The following is a 20,069-nucleotide window of genomic DNA, read 5'->3' on the forward strand; positions in this document are numbered from 1 at the left end:
TAACAATCAAAAGTGAAAATCGTGATCAATATTTGAGTAACTGCCTATTCAGCTGTGGTTCTCTCAGCACTGAAAAATGTCAATTCAAACATTCAATAGCAGAACTGGATAATCCATTAAGCCTGATGTGGACACTTTTTAAAGGAGCTACTTTCTGTCGAGGAAACAGAAAACCAAAACTATCTGCATCTTTTAAAAAAATGCATCTTTCTTGCAAGTTGGGGTTGCTCAAAGTCCAAAGTTGCCCGGACAGGTCAGAGGAAGTGAATGAATAACCCTTTGTCTTCCCTAAAGACGCCCTCGAGCAAAACATCAACACTGTCCCCTTTTTCTCTTCTGCGGAGACGCTACAAACATCATCGACCAGAAGACAACTGCAGACGGACACAGGCAACTCGTCCTTGTCAGCAAAATAAATCAAGAACAAAGAAGTTCCATCTTCTAAATGTTCCCTTACATCATGAGACGGATGGTTAGGGTCCGTAATTCAACGATGAGCCCTGAATTCAGAGTGAATAGCCCGTTCCACAGTGTGCCTGTCAGGGGTGATTACAAGCTTAGCAAGAAAAATGAGATACTGGTTGACCTATTTCTGAACACTTTGTTTCACGCCGTCCCCCCACAATCTCCCCTTCCTCCAATCCCGTCTTTTCTTCTAACCTTTCTTTTTTTATTTCAAGCTCTCGGCCCACCGGTTCTCTCTTCGTAGAGGTCAGGTCAGAGGCCACCTGACTCCACGTTGCCGAGTGCGAGCGACCTGGCAACAAAGGCCTCCGCTGTTGGAGATCTGCCGCTGGGTGCCAAACTTTCACCTTCACCCCCTCCCCTCTCGCCTCTGTGAGAAGAAAACCCCTGCAGGGATGCTTCAATGGGGGGCCTGTGAGCGCTCCGGAGCTCCGAGGCTGCAAAGTTTGGATGCTGTCAGGAGGAGAGTCACACTCGGCGAGAAAAAGGTGGGAAATAAAGGAGGTGACGCACCTCTGCTTTGGTGAACGGACAAAGAGGTGACGCGGCGACCTTTATTGGCCGCCGTTTCGTCCGTTGATGAGCAGCCTCATTTGGCTGTCAGGATTGCTTGTCTGAATACTCAAGGAGCTTTTTATTGTTTCAAATTTTCAATCAACTAATAAAAAAAACTGCTTAATTGAAACAATACGCTATGAAACGAGATGAAAGAGTATTGGTTTCTCAGTGCCACTGATGTCCTGAAAATCCTGCGTGTTGAGTTTTGCAGATAAGAGTTAAAGAAACTGGCAGCGGGCCCTTCTCTTCTCGCAGCAAAGCAACATGGGAGACCAGGGGTTTGGTCTTAAGAAGAAGTAAGTAGAGTTTGTTATTTCACCGCCTTTGACTAAGGTCATACCAAATTAACAGACGACTGACTGAATAAAAATAGCATACCATTAATTCTTTTTTTCTCCTCTCTGCTCATAAATCTTAAAGGTTGACCTGATTTTTTTTTTTTTAATGTTAAACTATGTGGAGAAATTAACAAGGAGGAGGAAGAAAAGGGGGGAAAACATTCAAATAAGCAGCACGGACTAATTTCAACCATGTCGCCGGCTCAGGTTTCATGTGGGATCTGCGGGGGAGCTAAAAATACTTTTGGTCTTTTGTGGGGGGAAACAATTTAAAAAACCTCACAAAAAAAAACAATGCCGGGCATTTTCAATTAGGCTGGCAGAGATTTTGAAACTTTATGGTCAAGCAATGCTGAGAATTATAATCAATTTTCAGGTGATAAAAAAACATAAACAGTAGGGGGGGGATGAGCCATTTAATTGCCACCACATTCGTTAACAAGCTTAGCTCTTGTCTCAGCGCTGTGCACCACACTCAGCATTCAAATAGATCCTAATTATTTCTAGTTGAAGGTCTTAAGATTGTCAACTCTTGTGTTGGCCGATGATAAAACATGGCTCTTTCAAACTTAATCATTACAAGTGCGTTCGACGAGCATAAATGGCTCAGAGGTTAGAGCTGCATTAGCTCGCGTGCCCATTTTTGGTTGGATGGCCTGGCATCCGCGAAAAGCAGATTACATCCTCGAATCAAACCCTAACTGATGATCGCGCTCCTAAACAGTCAATTATGGAATGTTTACTGTGGTGTTTTGTGGCATTATTTGTTTCTGTTCGCTTGATAACATGCTAGACTGACTTTAGATTGACAAGGATTTATGGGGGGGGAAGCAGCGAACGGAGTAAAAGCCAATCACGTAAACACCAATTACAAGTCCGCTGAGGAGAATTAAAGCGGCTGAATCGAGATTTTTTTTTCTTCTTAGTCCCTTTTTCTAAAAACAGACGAAAAAAGGCGGCAAGATACCGGATGTTTAATGAGGAGAAGGGATGATGGGCAGTGGCCGCATCATAATATGCAAATCAGCCATCTCTGAAATAGTGTCTGATGCACTTCTGTACAGCAGAGGATATGAAGACGACCACTGCTGCAAAATTATTATGATAATTGAGGAGTTTTTGGAGGCAAAGTGAAACTTGTGTTAGTGGAAAAATAAAGCTTTTACAAATGTTGCTATCTGTGCATCTCCACAGCGATATTTTCTCTATACTAACACATTTTTGAACCTTTATTTGTTTTTTAGGGCCGATAAGATGCAAAAGAATTACTAGAAATCCAAAGTGCATCACATGTCTCAGTGACATTGATGCAGAGACGCAACTGCAGAGTTTATCAGAACATGCTGATTGCATTTCAGGGACAACAAGACGTCAGAGCTGCTAGATTATCCTCGCAATGTCCATGCAACGCTGACAAAATGCAACAAAAACCCTCCTGACCTGTCAAGTCAAAAATGACGATCAACAACATCTCGTCTTTTTTGGGCAGCTTAAGAACGTGCATGCCAAAAAAACTGTATCTTAGTGGCAAATAGTGTGATTTTTTTGTCCCCTTTAAAGAAATATTTGACTGTGTCAGGTTTATAGTTGTTAGAGCAGTCAAAACTATTTTCACAAAAGAAGTAAAATTTTAAGAAATGTCCAAAAAAAAACCACAACAAATACATGTTTGTACTGCAGAACTTTTGTTTTTCCAATCCCAATAATCATCTCATGAGCTCTTATTGTCTGATATTAAACTTCAAATTTTAAACAAATTTTTATAAAACAAAAAAGGTTACCTAAAAATTATCTAAAAAAATGTACTAAAATATTTTTTTAGAACTTCATATACAACCATATATTTGAAAGTAGGTTTGAGAGAAAAAAAATTATAATTTATATATATTATTTTTATACCATTTTAGCACTTTTTTCAGTTTATTAGTAAATTATCAAATAACTCAGAAAAAAATATAAAGAAAACTACGTTAACAACTATAAGTAAGCTACAGAAAAAAAACATTTCTCAGGATTTTTATACATTACTTTTTTTCAAGACACTTACCTTTTCGCTAATTTAGTTCTTGTAACTTTTTTAACTAATATCTTGTGTATTTTTTGGGACATTTCCATGTTTTTAAGAGAAATCACGTTTGAAAGGATTTAATGTGAAGTGCTTTTAACAAAGTGATAAAAGGACCTAAAATTAGATAGAAACAAGACATGTCAAACAATCAAAAAGTGAATCCTTCAGCTGCCTCCTTCGCATCTAATCAAGGTGTAATTTGCAGCGCAGCTGTGAAACGAGTCCTCTCGATGTGTCCCGCACAGCGGTGATTGTAGAACAATGGAAAAGAGCAGAAACAAGAAACTCTGGTGAATGCTATTAATAAAAGACACATCTCGTCACTCCCAATATGGCAGGCCAACCTAGCAGGCTTTGAAGTCCTCTCCTCTCGCTTAACTTAACCCAGTCTCCACTCATCTCTCGCTCAAACTCTGCCTTTAATGTGGCGAGCCGGCCGGCCTCCTCGTACCGTCCCAACAATCACGTCACTGGACGTCTTCAGAAACCGGGATTATTTGCATTTCCTGGTCCGTTTGAGCTTCAATCACACAAAAGGGCCCAGGACCGCTGAACGAAAAAAGCGCAGGGGGAAAAAAAAAACTCACCCCTAAAGTAATGTGGTGCCGCAGAACTCAAACCAGATGAATCTTCTCTATTTTTACCTTTTCCTTTGCCAAGGAAACATCAGGCACATCCTGTACGCTTCAGTGAAGACGGGCCGGCTAAAGCTCTCTAAAGAGGAGAGGGAACAAAGATGTTTCACCCCCCCTGCACACATCTCTCCTTCCAATGTTTGCTTGATTCTGCTGTGCATGATCTTAGAGATGAGGATATTGAAAATGATATGACACAAACACACACTCGCATACACATGTTTGGAGACCGAGCCGAGCTCGGGACACACACGCTCTTTTGTTGCAGAATGAAAGTAATGAAACGTAGGTGAAAGACAAAAGACAGAAATCTGAGGGGTTAGCAGAGACGCAGATGCTGGAAACTGCAGAAACTGACGGCGTCAGAAACAACTCTGAACTGTTTTCAGATTAGATTTGGTTGTGTTTCAACTACCTGCGATTACTGACCTAATCACGCCGAATAAAAGAACAATTCGCGATTATGTGGCATCATCGGGACGGCTAACAACAACCACGACTGTTTTCAACATGAACCAACTGATAAATGATCACAGAAGATATTCTGCGTCACAATAATGATGATGGATTACTTTATAGCCACCAAAAAGACCCAGCAGTTCAAGGCTGGATTACAAAGCTTCGGAGAGGGATTTGATCGCACTGGAGCTTTTGTTACAACAGTTAGCTTTTGGGCAAAAAACAAAAGTTTCTCATGCGCAACATTCAACAGATATTGATCAATAATGTTCGTGACATTATGCAGTGTTTCCTTTACAACTGTGCAGGTCTGACGTAACACCGGCTAACAGCGATGTTTCCTACGTATCCATTTATTTGTGGTGGCATGCAACAATTAAAACATCTGCCGCCATGCACTGACTTTATATTTTTGGAGCTGGGCCGTTCATTCAGAGTGCTGTTGGTATATACCATTCGGGTCTAGTCAGCATGTGCTACGAGTACGACATTTTTAAGCACAAAGTCCACTGATTTATGAAGTCGTGCAGCTCCTGCACTGTCCACAACATAGTCCTGCAAATATTTCACAATTAAATGCTTTGTGTTAACAACTGATGGGATTCTGTCCACAGACACGTTTATTTTGAAATGGAAGCAGGAAAGTTTGAATAAAACAGATACATTTGAATTTCCTCATATCTGTGACAGAAAAAGACATTGAAACTGTAGTAAAAAGTGGTAAAAAGTCAATATAATTACTAAAACATCATTCTTACTGTCTATTTCTGCTGACAACACGCGGCACGCGGGAAAAAATTGGCGAGCCACCATTTCTCTAGATGTGCTGCGGCAGACGAGCAGCTGAAACATGCCTGAGCAGCGCTGCTCACACAGGCAGAGTGGCTGCTCACACTTGTTAACACGGGTACCAAAAAAAAAAACAACAGGTTCTGCGACGCTCACACACGACTCATGCAGGTCGAGTTCAAGGCATCAAACTGCTGCTGAGGGCGAAAAAAAACGAGTTAAACCTGCGCTGCATTCACATACCCATAAAGACTTCTATTTTTTGGAAACACTGAACAAGAACCTCCGCCAGGCCAAACACATCTTTTTTTAATGCGAAAATAACAAAAAATGTATATTATTGGCAGTCCCGTGTCTGTTAAGGTCAGGTGAGCAGGTGACGTAAAGATGACACTGGTAAGCTGCTGAACAGGCTTAGCGGTAAACGACAGGCTGACAGATTTGCAGATTTCGGTTTTTAGCTGTGCGAGACTAAAGAATATTTGGTTAAAACAAATTGGCGACGCCATTGTGCGTTCATTCTACAGTCGGCTGCCAACAAGCACATGTGTTGTGCACCTACATGAAAGGAAATACCCCTTCATACCAGCAGCATTCATGGAGGGGGGAACTGGAGAGCCTCAAAGCGACGTATTTTCTTTTGAAATACGTATAAAATTCATGCAGATGTGAAGAGTAATTCATGATGATTTAAAAAATAAACTGATAGATATTCAGAAACATAGGTTACCTATTCCACCAAGATGATCTTACTGTAAACATCCAAAAACATCAAACCCAGTGTGAGTCCGGTTGGAAACTTTTAAGAGGCAACTACTCTTATAAGCAAAAAGCAAGTCTCGCAGGTCATCAGCAGGCAGACCAAACATGGACCTGCTCATAGACACGTCGCTCCAGAGCGCCACCACTGGTCAAAAACTCCAAACTGAAGTTGTCTGCTTTGACCCAGTGTGGTCCGACTCAGCCCGCGACTCCACTGCTGCCTCTGTAAAATATTAGTGCGAGTAAAACTCCAATCTGCTAATGGCCACATAAAACCACATTCCTCTCTGAGCAGACTTTGTGTGTTCTCTTCCTGCACGCTGACAAAAATAAAAAAATAAAAACCACTTCAGCTATTTGCAGCTTGATTCAAACAACATGGCACCTGTGACTATTCAACAAGGGCACTTTCAAATTGCCTGTCATCAGTAAAAGCTGCAATTTCTGCCACAAAAAAAGGAATAAAGACGCACAGCCGCTGAAAACAGATATGAGCCGGCGTCGTTGTAATCAGGTGGAAATTGTGAGCACACACTCCTGCTGCTGTTGGGAGCGCTGATATATGGCAGCGGCATCCTCTGAGTATATTATGTTCCAAATAATTATTGATTTTCATCTTTGCCTTATCATATTTAGATTAAGCCGACTGCACGGACAAACCTCCGTCCACAGAAACACTGATTTAAAAATTTGCCTTTTCATTTTTTACTCAGGATATCAGTGGACACTTCTCCCCGCGCACTCATTTCTGTAATTGCTTTTTCATATTTTGGTTAATGGCAGTGGGTGTTTCCGTCCAGAAAACACACGCGCGCCGAGACCCGCGCACACACTGACTCAGATCCATAAATGTGCAAACGAGAAGCAGAGATTAATGTGTTGTGTTTAAACCTAACCTTTTCTGTAAGTCAAGCGTTCTGCCGGGTTATTTCTAATTTAAAACTGGAGCTATACCAGCCCCTTTAACATCCTCATCCTTATTAAAGACATTTCAGGACACGCTGTAGCCAGGAGGCACGGTTCAAATATATATGATTCAGTGTCATTTGCAGAGGAAATCTGGGTTTTAGAGGAAGTTAATTCTGCCTTTTGCGACTGCAGCGATGACAGATGTATTCTGCGGTCCAAGGTTTTTCTTTAACAGTGCAGTGAGAGCTGCTGCAGAGCCTGTTAAGTGTCACTAATTACTGTGTAACTCTACTTAATTCAAATTATTCTCTTGATTTAGATTCTCTTATGCTTTAATCCCAGCTTGGCTTTGGAGACTGACCTGACCTTCGCCAAACCACACCTCTGCAGTGACATCAGACAACAAAAAAGCTTCTTTTTTTTTTTTTCTTTCATCATCAGACACATTTTGGAAGGTCTTGAACAAAAGCTGTTTTCCTGCCAATAGGACCAATATCAGAAAATTCTGGAAGGCAGAGACAAGCAAACGCGTTTTATTCATTTGGATTTGGAGGGCTTTTATAATGACAGCTTTACCACAGCCATAAACCACTCTGCAAAATGATGTCCATCCCACACCAACATTTACTTTTGAAAAAAGTCATAATGTAAAACTTTCTGCAGAACTGAAAGGGTGGACACATGCCACAGCACCAAAAAGGTGTTTAAAATCCATATTTAGCTGCTTTGAAAAAAACTCTATTGTAAGTAAAGCAAATATTTTTTGCAAAAATATACCAAAGTGGCAAAAATAAAAGAAGTTTTTAGCAGAATGCACAATTTTACCCAAACAGGATGATTGCCTTCACAAACGGGTGTCATGTATTCAACTCTATGACCAAAAAAACTACTGGCTTAATTTTCATTAAACTTCACAGAAAGGTGTTGCATGGGCCAATGAGCAGTACACAGTATACATCATTTATAGTCAGGGTGGCATTGCACACGGCTCTCACCTTGGATGCAACACGTAAACATGAAGACGGGTGAGCCGAAATGGTGCAGAAAAGAATTGATAACGACAGCAGTGCTGACAGAGCTAAAAGTGTTAATGGTACAAGGTTTCACACCCATTCATGTATTTGTGGCAGCCTGCCATGATTAAAACATCGACCGCCACTAAGAGATTTTCAATTTCTGGATCTGCACCATTAATTAGGAGCACTGCTGAATTATATGCACTGTTTGTACGGTGTATTCTGGGCACAAATGGAGCAGTAAAATGTCAGACGCAGTGAAAGTGGAACTTAACTGCGCAGTCTGCTGGGTCTAAAAGTCTGCATTCACTCACAGCAGTTGCTTTTGCAAGTCAAAAACTGCAGCTGAGGGAAAAAAGTAGTAATGGAGAGCTCTGCCTGCGCTGCATTCACAAACCCGCAAAAACCTCTGAATTTAGAGAGGGGACACAGAATGATTCAAAGTGACACACATGCATTTAAAAGAAAAACAAAAGTCTGCAGCCACTCTAATCAGCTACCAGCCACACAAGACGTGCAAAAAGCCTAAAAGTTTTAACAATGGCAACAGTGCTGCCAGAGCCAAAAGTGCTCCCGTCATACTGTCCTGTACGAGCAGCACTCTCTTGTGCACGCCCAGCTCAGGTAGTGCGCAGGACACAATGGCGGCAGTTATCTAGCCAGTGAGGACATGAATAAAAGCAGTTTTCTGCTACGTTAATGTTCACTTCTGTTCAGATATTGCACCTTCAACATTTGCAAAATAGGGCATGTGGCCTTTGCAGTCGCTCCAAGTGTGCTTTTGGCTCAAAGCTGCATTAATTTTTAATTTTTTTTTTTGCAACCTTGGATCTGCAGAATAAGCTAAAAAACACAGCAATGACATATTATCCCCTCAAAAAGCTGCTATGGTGCACATGTTAGCCTACAGCTGCCTATTTACACATCCAGCAGACACAAAGCCACACAGAAACACAGAGCTGCATTTCTATCAAATGATGAATTTAACTCCAATATTCAATCTTTTTTTTTTGTTCTGTTTTGGTCTAAATCACGCCAATAACTTTGTCTGTCTGCCATTTAACAGAAAACCAAAACAATGAGCTGAAAAACACTAAAATGCTTCACAGAAATGAAGGGAACTGCAGCACTGATATTGATCCCTGTGGGCTCTTTACTAAAAGCTACTGCTTTTATATCATGATTTGAGCCATTTTTAACATCGAAATAGTGATTAGTGCAGCTTTAATATGCATTATAATGATATTTAATCAGCTTATTGTGTGTTTTATATGTAAAACTTAATCTGTAGATTTCAGTTAAATGTAGTTGAGCATAAAAAAGAGTGTTCATCTCTGAAATGTTGAGGAGTAATTTGATATTATAGAATAAAGTAACATAAAATGGAAAAACTCGAGTCAAATTAACTTAAGTACAGCACACATGTGACTGTCCATCTTTGATATGTCACTTTTCTTGTGCCGACACCTCACTTAAACCAAGAAACGCCCCCTTTCTGGCACCCATCGCAGTTTAAAACAAAAGCTCTGAATTATTTGCAGCTCCAATTTGTCCCTGCTGTGGTACACATACCCAGCGTGTTTGTTTGAAACGAAAGGGTGTGGCAAAAGCCGGGTAATGAAACCCAGCTGCGGGCCGCGGAGACACTGGATGGCTTCCCTTCCACAACGTGGGCCGGAGAGAGGGCCCGGCTCGGAGCGTAACACAACAAGAAAATGGAAAAAATACAAACAAAACGAGTGATTTGCACACAAAAGAAAACTGAATAAAGCGCGGCCCATCCACCGGAGAGAGGTTCTTGTAAACAAGTGGCCGTGCTAAAACAATACAGCTGGATTTCCTCTCTGTTAGCGACGATAATCATCACTCACTGTTTACCACAGTGGAGAGGGGTTCCAGCCCCGAAAGCCTCTGGTTCTCCCCAATAACACAAACCAAGCTGGATTCACTAACTCTATCTCTGTCATGATGCACTCGGAGAGCAGGATTTGGCACCGCGCGTCTCACTACTGTCCAAACACAGCAGGAAAAAAAGTAATGCATGTGTGCAAAGAAAGAAAGTTTAGCTTCAGTGCATTTTTTATCAGAAAACCTGAGTTTAAACCATAATTTTGGCCTACTAACTATGACAAAATTTCTCTATTTTTTTAATGTATTCTAAATGTCCTTAATATCTGAGAGCCGGGAACACTTTTTTTCCCCGGCAACATTTCCTAACCATTCCAAAACTAATCATTTCTCTTTATGGAAAAAGAGCTTATCATATGCAAAGTGCTCGACATCAATGTCTTCATATTCTCGTTTGAGAAATTCATTGCGCGGTGAATTCCCTCGGGAATGCCGCAGCCAAGTTTCTGCCTTGCAAAAGTTTTTTCTTTTTTTTTTTTATTCTCTCACTTTAATTCAACTTGGCACGTTATTTCTCAGAAATACCGTCAGGCTCGGGGGAGAAACATAGACGTGGTCTCACTTGTTAGTGCGGGTTTTAGTGCTGAATAAGGATCAGACAATGGCTGAGAGAGAGAGGGGCTGCAGTCTAGCGAGGTATTGACACAGGAGATATTGCCTGAACAAAGTGGATCCGTGAGAAAAGGGAGCGAGCGAGCGTGAAGGAAGAAAAAAAGAGAGAAAGATTATCTTAATTATCATTCAGGAGCTGCTTAGTGCAGCACCTGTGCATGAATAATGTCATTTATAGGCACATTGAGATGTGCATAATTCCCCCTTAAATCATACACATTAGCAGCATAACAAGGGATGAACAAGTCGGCCTCTCGCAGGCTCGACTCGGAGCGAGGGGGTTCATTGTCAGCCCCTCACCTCCCCAATAAGAATGTATTTCTTTATTCAAAGACTCCACTCGTCTCTCATTTAACACTTGCTATTTGGACCAGAGGAGCTGTGAGGTTACATATCCTGCTTCATATTACCACGCTGGGTTTCATTTGTGCACCGCGTGACTTCAAAATCGAGGATATTTTCAGGCTCGGGGAGTGGAGAGGTTGTATGATCGCACTTGTTATGAAGTAAAAAGCAGCGAGGAATCAATGTAATGGTCCTCGGGGTCAGTGCCGATGGAAAAACGGAGCTCGGATGTTAAACAAAGTGGATATTAAAAGATGTTTTGTTGAATCAGTTTCTGTACTTCGTAAAAGCTTGAACAGAACTGCTTTGTCTCACACATTTAAAGCTAAACACAATTAAATGTGAGCCTAAAAGTTCACGAAAGGGACAACTCCGAGGGTTGACCAATATTGGTTTGTCAGGGCCGACACAATTATTAGTAGTTAATGACACCAATAACCAATTTTTGGAACCAATATGCATTTACACAAAAAATAGAGATCTTTCTTCCAATATTTAAAATTTGGAATATAAAAAACTCCAGCACAAAACTTTGTTTAAATGCCTTTAGCAAAAGCTTTATCAAATCTGGAACGTTCAACATCAAATACGGCAAGTTCCCTGCAACTGTTTTTTATAAAGTCAAGCCAAAATTTAAATGAAAATGAATAAAGGAGAATAGATCCCTGCAGTCTTACAAAGTAAAAGTTCCTCCCATGCTGACACTTTCTTTGCACTTTAATGTTATCGGCCATCATAAAAAGGGCTGCTACAAAGTCCGTTCTACTTTTTACGCACAACCAAACAGCCAAACATCACTGGCATCATGCTGCTACAGTGTGTGATTTTAGACAGCATGCCAGCACTGAGGCATGAGCAGCTGTCACAGTAGAGGTCGCAGTATCAATATGTATTTATAAACTATTGTACTATAGTAGTGAATGCTCCAATCTGATACACAGCATTCGCATGGGGAAGGGGGACTGAGGATCAGCAAACATGCAGATGTGTGTGGCTTCATCTTACCTCACACTGCACTTCATCTTTCTGCAGAATCTGGGTTTAGTGACGTCGATGAGGAGCGCTGCTCTCACGCCAACCAGCCGGGGATTTGTTCTCTCCTCTGGATGAAAACAAAATGAAGTCAGTGCATGAACTTCATGTGAAATGTGCACATTAATTCTGCAGGATGACTAAATAAGTAGCTGTACCATTTAGCCTTGAAACATGAGCTAATTGGCTTGAATTCTGTCAAAAACACAGGAAAAAGTACAAGAAAACCACAAAAATACCACATCAATACGCCCAAGGTTTAAATATTTGTGATAGTCTGAAAGTAGCAATAGAAAAGTGAAGTTGCTCCAGTTTCCAAATTGTTAAATTCTTACTCTAAATTCAAAAAAGCTGAAACATCCCTCCATTATATTACAATCATTTATATAAATTAATTTCTGCACAAACACTCACACTCATACCGCTCTGCACACTTTTTTTTAACCAACATCAGTCCTAATCATAAATATCAAATATTCACAAATTCTAACACTTTAAATGGCAGGTTTTCGTCATGATGCCACTATGTGTTTACATAAAAAAACACAAAATTATTTTCAAAATACTGTATACAGTATAAAACTATAACTAATATTAGTAGTAGTAGTTGCTGTTATAGTATCAAAACCAAGTATATATCAATAATTAGCAGTAACATTGATTGTGACAGTGCACATAGTGGAAATTGCATGTATTTGCTCCATATGCCAAATATGTTGGGTTTTTAATGACGTCACCAGGCGGTAAAAAGTAACGATAACGTTACTTTTTTTTTAAACGATAAATTATAAACTTACATAAGTCAAAAGCCCGAAAATGACACCCAGGAGAGTGGAGAGCGCGTAAAATGCGCCAAACTACGAGAAACAAACCTGAGTAACATGACACAGGTACCGTCACGCGGTAAACCTGCGCTTCTGTCAACACACCTGAGGAAGAGTCACGAGAAAAACACCTGTGCGCGCGACAAAAACGCGCGTTTCAAACATTCACTTATCAACACACTTTAGACAAAGTCCTAGCAGTCTGCGGAGGAAGAATCACAGCTTTTTTAGGCGTTTTTTAGCACGTTGCGACAGTTTATTGACAGGAGACCTAGCTAGCACTTACTTCCGCGTAGGTAGCTCCCTCCAGCCTGACAGGAAGTGACGTCACAGCGAGGTCAGACTTCCTTATAATATATCCAGGGGTCAAATGAGGAAAACAAAATACGCAAAAAAGGTTCCCCACAAATAAATTAATATAAAAACTAATTGTACCATCTGAAAATATAATAATAATTATTATTATTATTATTTTAATAATAATAATATAAAACACATTTTTTTAAAAGTAATAAAAAGTTAAATATGTAATGTTACAGAAATAGACAATGTTTTTTTGTTAAAAAAAAATATGTTTTGTTTTTCCTCATCTATCAATACAATAACAATCCAAAGATTCATACATAATAATAGTAATAATAATAATAATAATAATAATAATAATTTTTATTATTATAATACTAATACTAATACTACTACTACTAATAATAATAATAATATAAAATACATTTTATATGAATTATTTTTAAGAGAAAAATACAAAAATTAAATATCTAATGTTATAGAAATAGACAATTAAGTTTTAGCTCAGTCACAAACGGGACATTCATTTTCCACAGTTTATTCAGAAGACATACTTATACATATCACTGATTTTAGTCGTGTAACTGTAGCATGAGCACCAGTAGTATTAGTAGTAGTAGTACTACCAGCAGTAGTAGTAGTAGTAGCAGTGGTGGTATTTTAACACAGCTTTTATTGTGGGCCTAGTAGAGGTCGTCCCAGGGTCCGTGCTTTTAAGGGCCCAGCCACGTTCATAAGCAAATTTATCATAAGTAATTATTTTATTTTGAACCACTACTTATTAAAATAACTAAAATAAATATATTTATTGTTCCTTTGATAAATCATTGAATATATTATATATTATTATTATTTATATATTGCTTGCACATTACTGTTAATTATATTTTGCACTTTAATGTTATCTAATTTTTATATTTTCTCCCTACAATTAGCTGGGTGTTACATTTTATATTTTGAACCTATATGTGAACAAGTTTTTACATTTGCACCTGAGGAAGTTTTTGTTTTTTGTTTTGTAGGTTTGCTAAGCCGTGCTTTTTTACTTTGCTATTTTAGTTCTCCAACTTTGTTTTGCATCTGCTGCAATTTCCCTTGAGATAAATAAAGTTTTATTAGTTTTTTGGGGGGTTTTGCTGTTGTTTGTTTTGTTTTGTTTTTGTCTTTCAGTGAGCAAAATCAATAATAAATATAAAAGTAAAAATTGAGTGGCTACAAGTCCAGAAAAAACTTGTATATGACGTCCAGAAAAGACATCTATACTACGTCCAGACATCTATATGACATACATCATATCAACGTCTTTTCTGGAAATCATGTTGATGTCTCTTCTGGACGTGACACAGATGTCTTTTCTGGACGTCATAAAGATGTCTTTTCTGGACGTAGTATAGATGTCTTTTCTATATGCCATATGGCTGTCCTTTTTGGACATTTGCAGGACATTTTGTACTACGTTTGTAGCATTAAACTGCTGTAACTTTTGTCGAGAAATTAGTACGTTTTGGGGATAATTTCTTTAAAAGCTGCAGATTTGTGTCACATTTGTGGTTTATTATGTTTGCAGACGTCACAAGGCAGTACAAGAAATGTGATGTCACAAGTTTCACAGGGTCAAAGGTCATCTGAAGGGTTTGAAATCACCACGCTGCAGTGAGGTATTCACACGACCACAGCGAGACGAAGGGCTGTCCGTGGCTCGTATTCTCGGAGGCGCTGTTGTTCTCGTGTTTACCAGAAAAGAGCTTCTGATACTTCATCCTCACCGTGTTTTCTGCGTCCCCACAGACCACATTCACGCCCAGCGGATGTCAAACAGTCCTTGAAAAGAAGCGCTCGGGCCTCAATTTTGAGCACAAGCTGGGTGGAGTTTGCCAAAAACAATCCACCCTCCAGAGCCGGAAAGTATTTGTCATCCAAATCAGATTTTGTGTTGCCACGGGAGACGTGGGTCCACACAGAAGAGGATGCATACAGTACGAAAAACGAGAGTAGTAACAAGGCTGTCATCACGGAGAAATGTCAAATATTCCGCCCCGCTGCCGACTCCTCAGTGCAGCTCGCCGCTGTCGAGGCCCGGCCCACGCAGTCAAAAGTTCACAACAACAATAGAGGGCATTGTGGGTTTTCTCTAATCAGAAGGGCCTTCCAGTTAGAGCCGAGCACTGGTGAATTCTAACTATGCCAACAGAGATATGGAGTAGGATTTAACTCAGAGTGTGTGGACCTCCTCTGTGCCGGGGTCAAACTGCAATTTTAAAACACTCGGAGCGCTCGCTTTTAGCTTGGGTGGAGGGCCGGGTGGGCGGGCTTCGTCATTTTGGCTAAATGTCAGTCGGTCACAGCGAGCGATCTGATTGGATCTCCGGCTGAACTCAGGGGGGAAAACAGCCGCGCAGCTTCACACTTATTATTCCCAAAACAGAGAGATATTATTTAAAGTTTGTCCTACAGCCAAAACCCATGGAGCTCAAAGTTGAGAAGAAGGTGCTTTGTGCCTTTTTTATTTTTTTTGACAGCTGTAATTAATCATCACATTACTTTACAGACATGAGAAGAAACAAATAAAACAACAGTGGGAAGACGGAAGCGCCGCAGCAGCCGGAAAAAAATGCAAACAATGTCAAAACGGTGATGCAACCTCTCCAGCAACAGCTCAGCCTGCAAAAATACAATCACAAATTCTTTTCCATAAGCCGTATGCCAGCAGGAAGTCAAGTTTTCAAAATGAAAGTCACCGCACAGTTTGGTAAACGCCTTTTTTGTTAGAACAAAATGGAAAAGGATGCCAACTTCTCAGTAAAAAAAGATAAAAACTTGCTTTCTTTACGACTTTTGAGAGTAAAGTAAGAAAGACAAGAAAAACTGTCACCACCACGTCTCCAGGAGCAAGACACACAGACTTTGTGTCTCATTGGGGTAAATGTGCCCTTTTTGGTTGCTTTGTGTGTCTCTGAGATAAATTTGTGTGTATTTTGGGGCATTTTGTGTCTCTTTGAAGTTATTTAGTGTCTTTTTTTTTGGATGCTTTGTGTGTTTTTGAGGTAAATTTATGTCTTTTTGTGTCTTTAACACATTTTTTTTACTGTTTGTTTACTGAAATTTCGCTTCAATTTTTATTGTTTTGTGTCTCACATAATTTTGAGGATTTTTTAAATGTCATTTTGTGTCTTTTTTTGTCTCTTTAAGGCCATTTTATGTCTGTTTTATGCATTTTATTTTATTTATTATTATTTATTTATTTACCTTTATGTCTTTTTTGGTCACTGTATGTGTCTTTGAGGAAAATGTGGACCTTTTTATTCCGGCATTTGTGTTTCTTTGATGTAATTTGTGTCCTTTTTGGTCATTTTTCATCTATTGCATTTGATTTTGATTCTTTTAGATGTAATTTTGTGTCCTTTTCGGACGCTTTAGGTTTCCTTCACTTAACTTAGTGACTTTTTGGTTGTTTCTGGTCTCTTTGAGGAAATTTTTCGGTCAATTATTTGCCTGTCATGTTGTCATTTTGAGTCTCTTCCTGGTCAGTACGTGTTAATTTGAGTGACATTTTGCATGTGAAGGCCTGGGGGCCCCATGATCCTTGGGGCCCCTGGACCTTTGCCTAGTGCCTGTTCAGTAATCCATTTGTGAGAAAAATGGTAACAAAAACAGCTCCAAAACCAGCCCTAACTTTGTTTTTTTCTGGATTGTAGTTTATTCAGAAAGTTTGGACACTTAAATGATAGTAAATTGATAATTATTAGATTTTGGACTATTGGTTGGAGAAAACAAGTTATTAGAAGACATCAGTTTGGTCTTCAGAAAAGTGTAAGCAGCATTTCTGGCTATTTTCAAACATTTTTAGAGATTAAACACTTCATGAAGGGGACAGTCGCCCATTAATCTGTATAAATAGTCCTAAAAAGTCTTTTAAAAAAACAAGATTTTCTCTACTGAAAGACATTTAGACCCTTTCTCAGTGTCCTGCGTTGACCTTCTAATTCAGTTTGGCAACCAAAAACACAAACTCTCCAAATATATTCAATTTTTAAAAAAAGGTAAAAGATATAAAACAGTGAAAAAAATGCACATTTGAGAAGAAACAGTATGTCAGATAATAAAATATCTGCTTCAGACCTCCATTTTCTACCTAAAGTGACTTTACACCTCATCACAAGACAAGTCTCTCCCCAAAAAAGTGACGCTCCCATCCTGCAACGGCAAGAGCAACATAATGATTCATATGCAGATCATTATTCTTAATACCTCTGAGTATTCTTGTAATATTTGATAATTGCAGTGGAGTGACCTTAGGACAAATGCCATTATGAGTTTAAAGGATGACGACTCATCTGAAAGCCGCAATTCCCTCTGAACATTCGGAAGGGCCCCGTCGACGCTCGATATCATGTCTGAACTCAAGTTTTATTTATCCACCGCTTTTTGATATCTTTAAGATACAGCAATACAAATAAATTATTCATGTCAATTAGCTTTTCATCTTCCAAGATGCAAACTTGTGTGATCCCTTTAACAACTATTTATTTCATGCTAAAACAGAGCTCTCCCTGGAAGCCCACTGCTATCGCCCGAGGACATGTCTTTTAAATAAAAGCATCAGAGCTTTGCATACCTACAATTTGCATATTAAAGGCACTGGGAGACAGATGATAGAAGAATTGGGTGAAGCAATCTAATCATCGTTCAACTCTGACTGGAATCCCAAAGTCTTTTGGGCTCGGCCTTCAGAGACGCGACGGCAGCAAAGAAAATGTTCGCAAATTAGCAGCGAGCTTTTCAAGTTGTTATTGTTGGGTTTCGTCGGAGCGCGCTTTCGTTGTTCCTGGGAGCCTCTGTTTTTTTTTTCTTTATGCTCAACAGCATTTCTGACAACTCAATCCTTGCAGCTGCACTTTGGAGACACATGTAGGGGGGCTGAAAAATGCCCCAAAATTATAAAAATGCAAACAAATAAAGAAATTTCTGATTTATAATCTAATTATCTGAAATTTAAACACCAGTTTGGGTTATTTGAGCGGATCTGTTTTTACATTAGATTTAAGGTAGAAGCAGGACACCCAAAAAGCCTAGAATGATTTTTTTTAACCCTTTGAAACCTGAATAGCTATAAATTTTCTTGTGCTGCATTCAGACGCCTTTTGAGGCTTGATTTTCCTTCAGAAACATGGGGAAGAAGGCAATGAGCAACTTCTCAAGAAATGTCTCACAAATTGCAAGAAATTAGTTAAAACGGGGCAGACAACCCAAAAGTAGGAAACCCGGAAGCTGTCTGAGGTCTCTCTTAACCCTTTGAAACCTAGATCAACGTCATCAATTTTCTTGTGCAGCGTTCAGACACAAAAAACGAGTAAATAGTGTTTTGTTTCCTGTAAAGAAATATTGTTCAAAAATATATATGATTATAATTATTATTATAATTATCATAATTTTATATAAGTATTGTAGTAGTACTTTATATTTTTTTTTAGAATTATTTGTATTTTAAGCACTTTTTTCAAGTCATTTATTATTATTCTTTATGTTATTTTCAGGTAAATTTCTTGCACTTTTTACAATTATATTTCTTTTTTTGCTTATTTTTGGGTTGAAGTTGCTCAGTGCCCTTTACCTACATTTTTCGAAGCCAATTTGCACAGCTCTGAAAGGGTTAAGCTTGTTAAACCTGAACCGATAATTAAAATTTGTGCTGTCATTCTTTAAACGTCACAAGATTTTGGCGCCAAAATGAATTCATGTTCTACCGCTGCGTCGGTACCTACATGTTTGTTTGAACAAATATGTAAAAATCATTTTATTCAGATATTATATGAGCATGACATCACATCAGATTTTAAAAGCCGTGTTCTTGTTAGGGTTGACATGTTCTTGGCTTCCCACACCTCCATTCAGCTTGTGTGCTCTCGGGCAGCTTGGAGGAGTTTGTGGCATCGTGTAAGTGTGTGTGTGTTAGTGTGTGCGTGTGTGTGTGTGTGTGTGTGTGTGTTGGGGCCCACCTTGGCAGTGGCACTAGCTATCAGCAGGGCCCAGCCGGCGTGCTAGCAGCGAGAGCGTAGTGTTTGTAACAAAGCCGGTCTGACTGTAACGACTCACATTTGTCCCCTGGGCGAAGCGAGGTGGAACCTTCCAGGAAAGAAGCTCGAAATGGATGTGTGGAGGGCGGCGGCGGCGAAGGGGTGAGGGTGGCGCAGGACGCGGCCATGTGTGCTGAGGAAGTCTGCGCCGCCACTCGGACCTCGCTCACCACACGCAGCCAGGACGCCCGGCCAACGTGTCACACGAGACGCGACAATGAGATGGAGGAAGACTTCACTTCACCCAGAACTCGATTATTTCCCCCCAGTTTCTTTTTGTTTCCTGACATTAATTCTCGAAACACCACGTCCGAGAATAAGATTCAGAACTGTACAAACACACACACACACACAAAAAAAAATGATTTTGTGTCTGGTATCTCGGCGTCTTTCTGGTTTTCTTCCTGTTTCTTTCTGATCCTTCATTAACCCTTTGAGGCCTGATGTCTTTCAAAAACTTAGGTAACGGGCAACGAACAACTCTAGAGGGAATTAGCAAAAAAATGTCCAAAAAGTACAAGAAAATTGCCTAAAGATTTGAAAAATGTTTCTCAAAAATACTTAATAATAGTAAAATGATTTTAATCATATAATTATGAAAACTGAAAACATAGTTTTTGGGATTTTTGTCCCTAGCTTTTTAAAAATAATTTTAAATTGACTAATTTCTTGCGATTTGTGGATCATTTGTTTCCCCCATCACACCATTTTTTTTTTTTGGAAAATTAGAGAAAGTAGTAACTATGAGAAAATTACCCAAAAATTAGTAAAATAACAAAACATAAAAAAGAAAGATTTTAGAAAGGTTTCACTAATTTTTTTAAATAATTTTCTAAATCTTCTAGTTTCTTGTAATTTGTGGATAATGTATTAACCAAGTTTGTTTTTCAAAGAAATTGCTCTAATTTTTTTTAAATAACTGCCAATTGCCAAAGAACTCACACATTTTTCTTTAAAATACAAAAGACCCCC

General features: G+C 39.3%; 1 protein-coding gene across 1 annotated transcript in view; it reads right to left on the bottom strand.

Annotated features, from left to right (window-relative positions):
* LOC121962891 (uncharacterized) overlaps positions 1–13,032 on the bottom strand; it is a 326,081-nt gene extending 313,049 nt beyond the window's left edge. The window contains exons 1-2 of the mRNA XM_088074350.1: positions 13,007–13,032; positions 11,870–11,966 (exon numbers count right to left, since the gene is read on the bottom strand). The gene's annotated coding sequence lies outside the window, so the exon portion shown is untranslated. The remainder of the gene's footprint in view (positions 1–11,869; positions 11,967–13,006) is intronic.
* Positions 13,033–20,069: the final 7,037 nt, after the last annotated feature.

The sequence above is a fragment of the Plectropomus leopardus genome, chromosome 24 (genome assembly GCF_026936395.1).
Source record: "Plectropomus leopardus strain MGB_pleo_1.0 chromosome 24, ASM2693639v1, whole genome shotgun sequence".
Classification (NCBI taxonomy): domain Eukaryota; kingdom Metazoa; phylum Chordata; class Actinopteri; order Perciformes; family Serranidae; genus Plectropomus; species Plectropomus leopardus.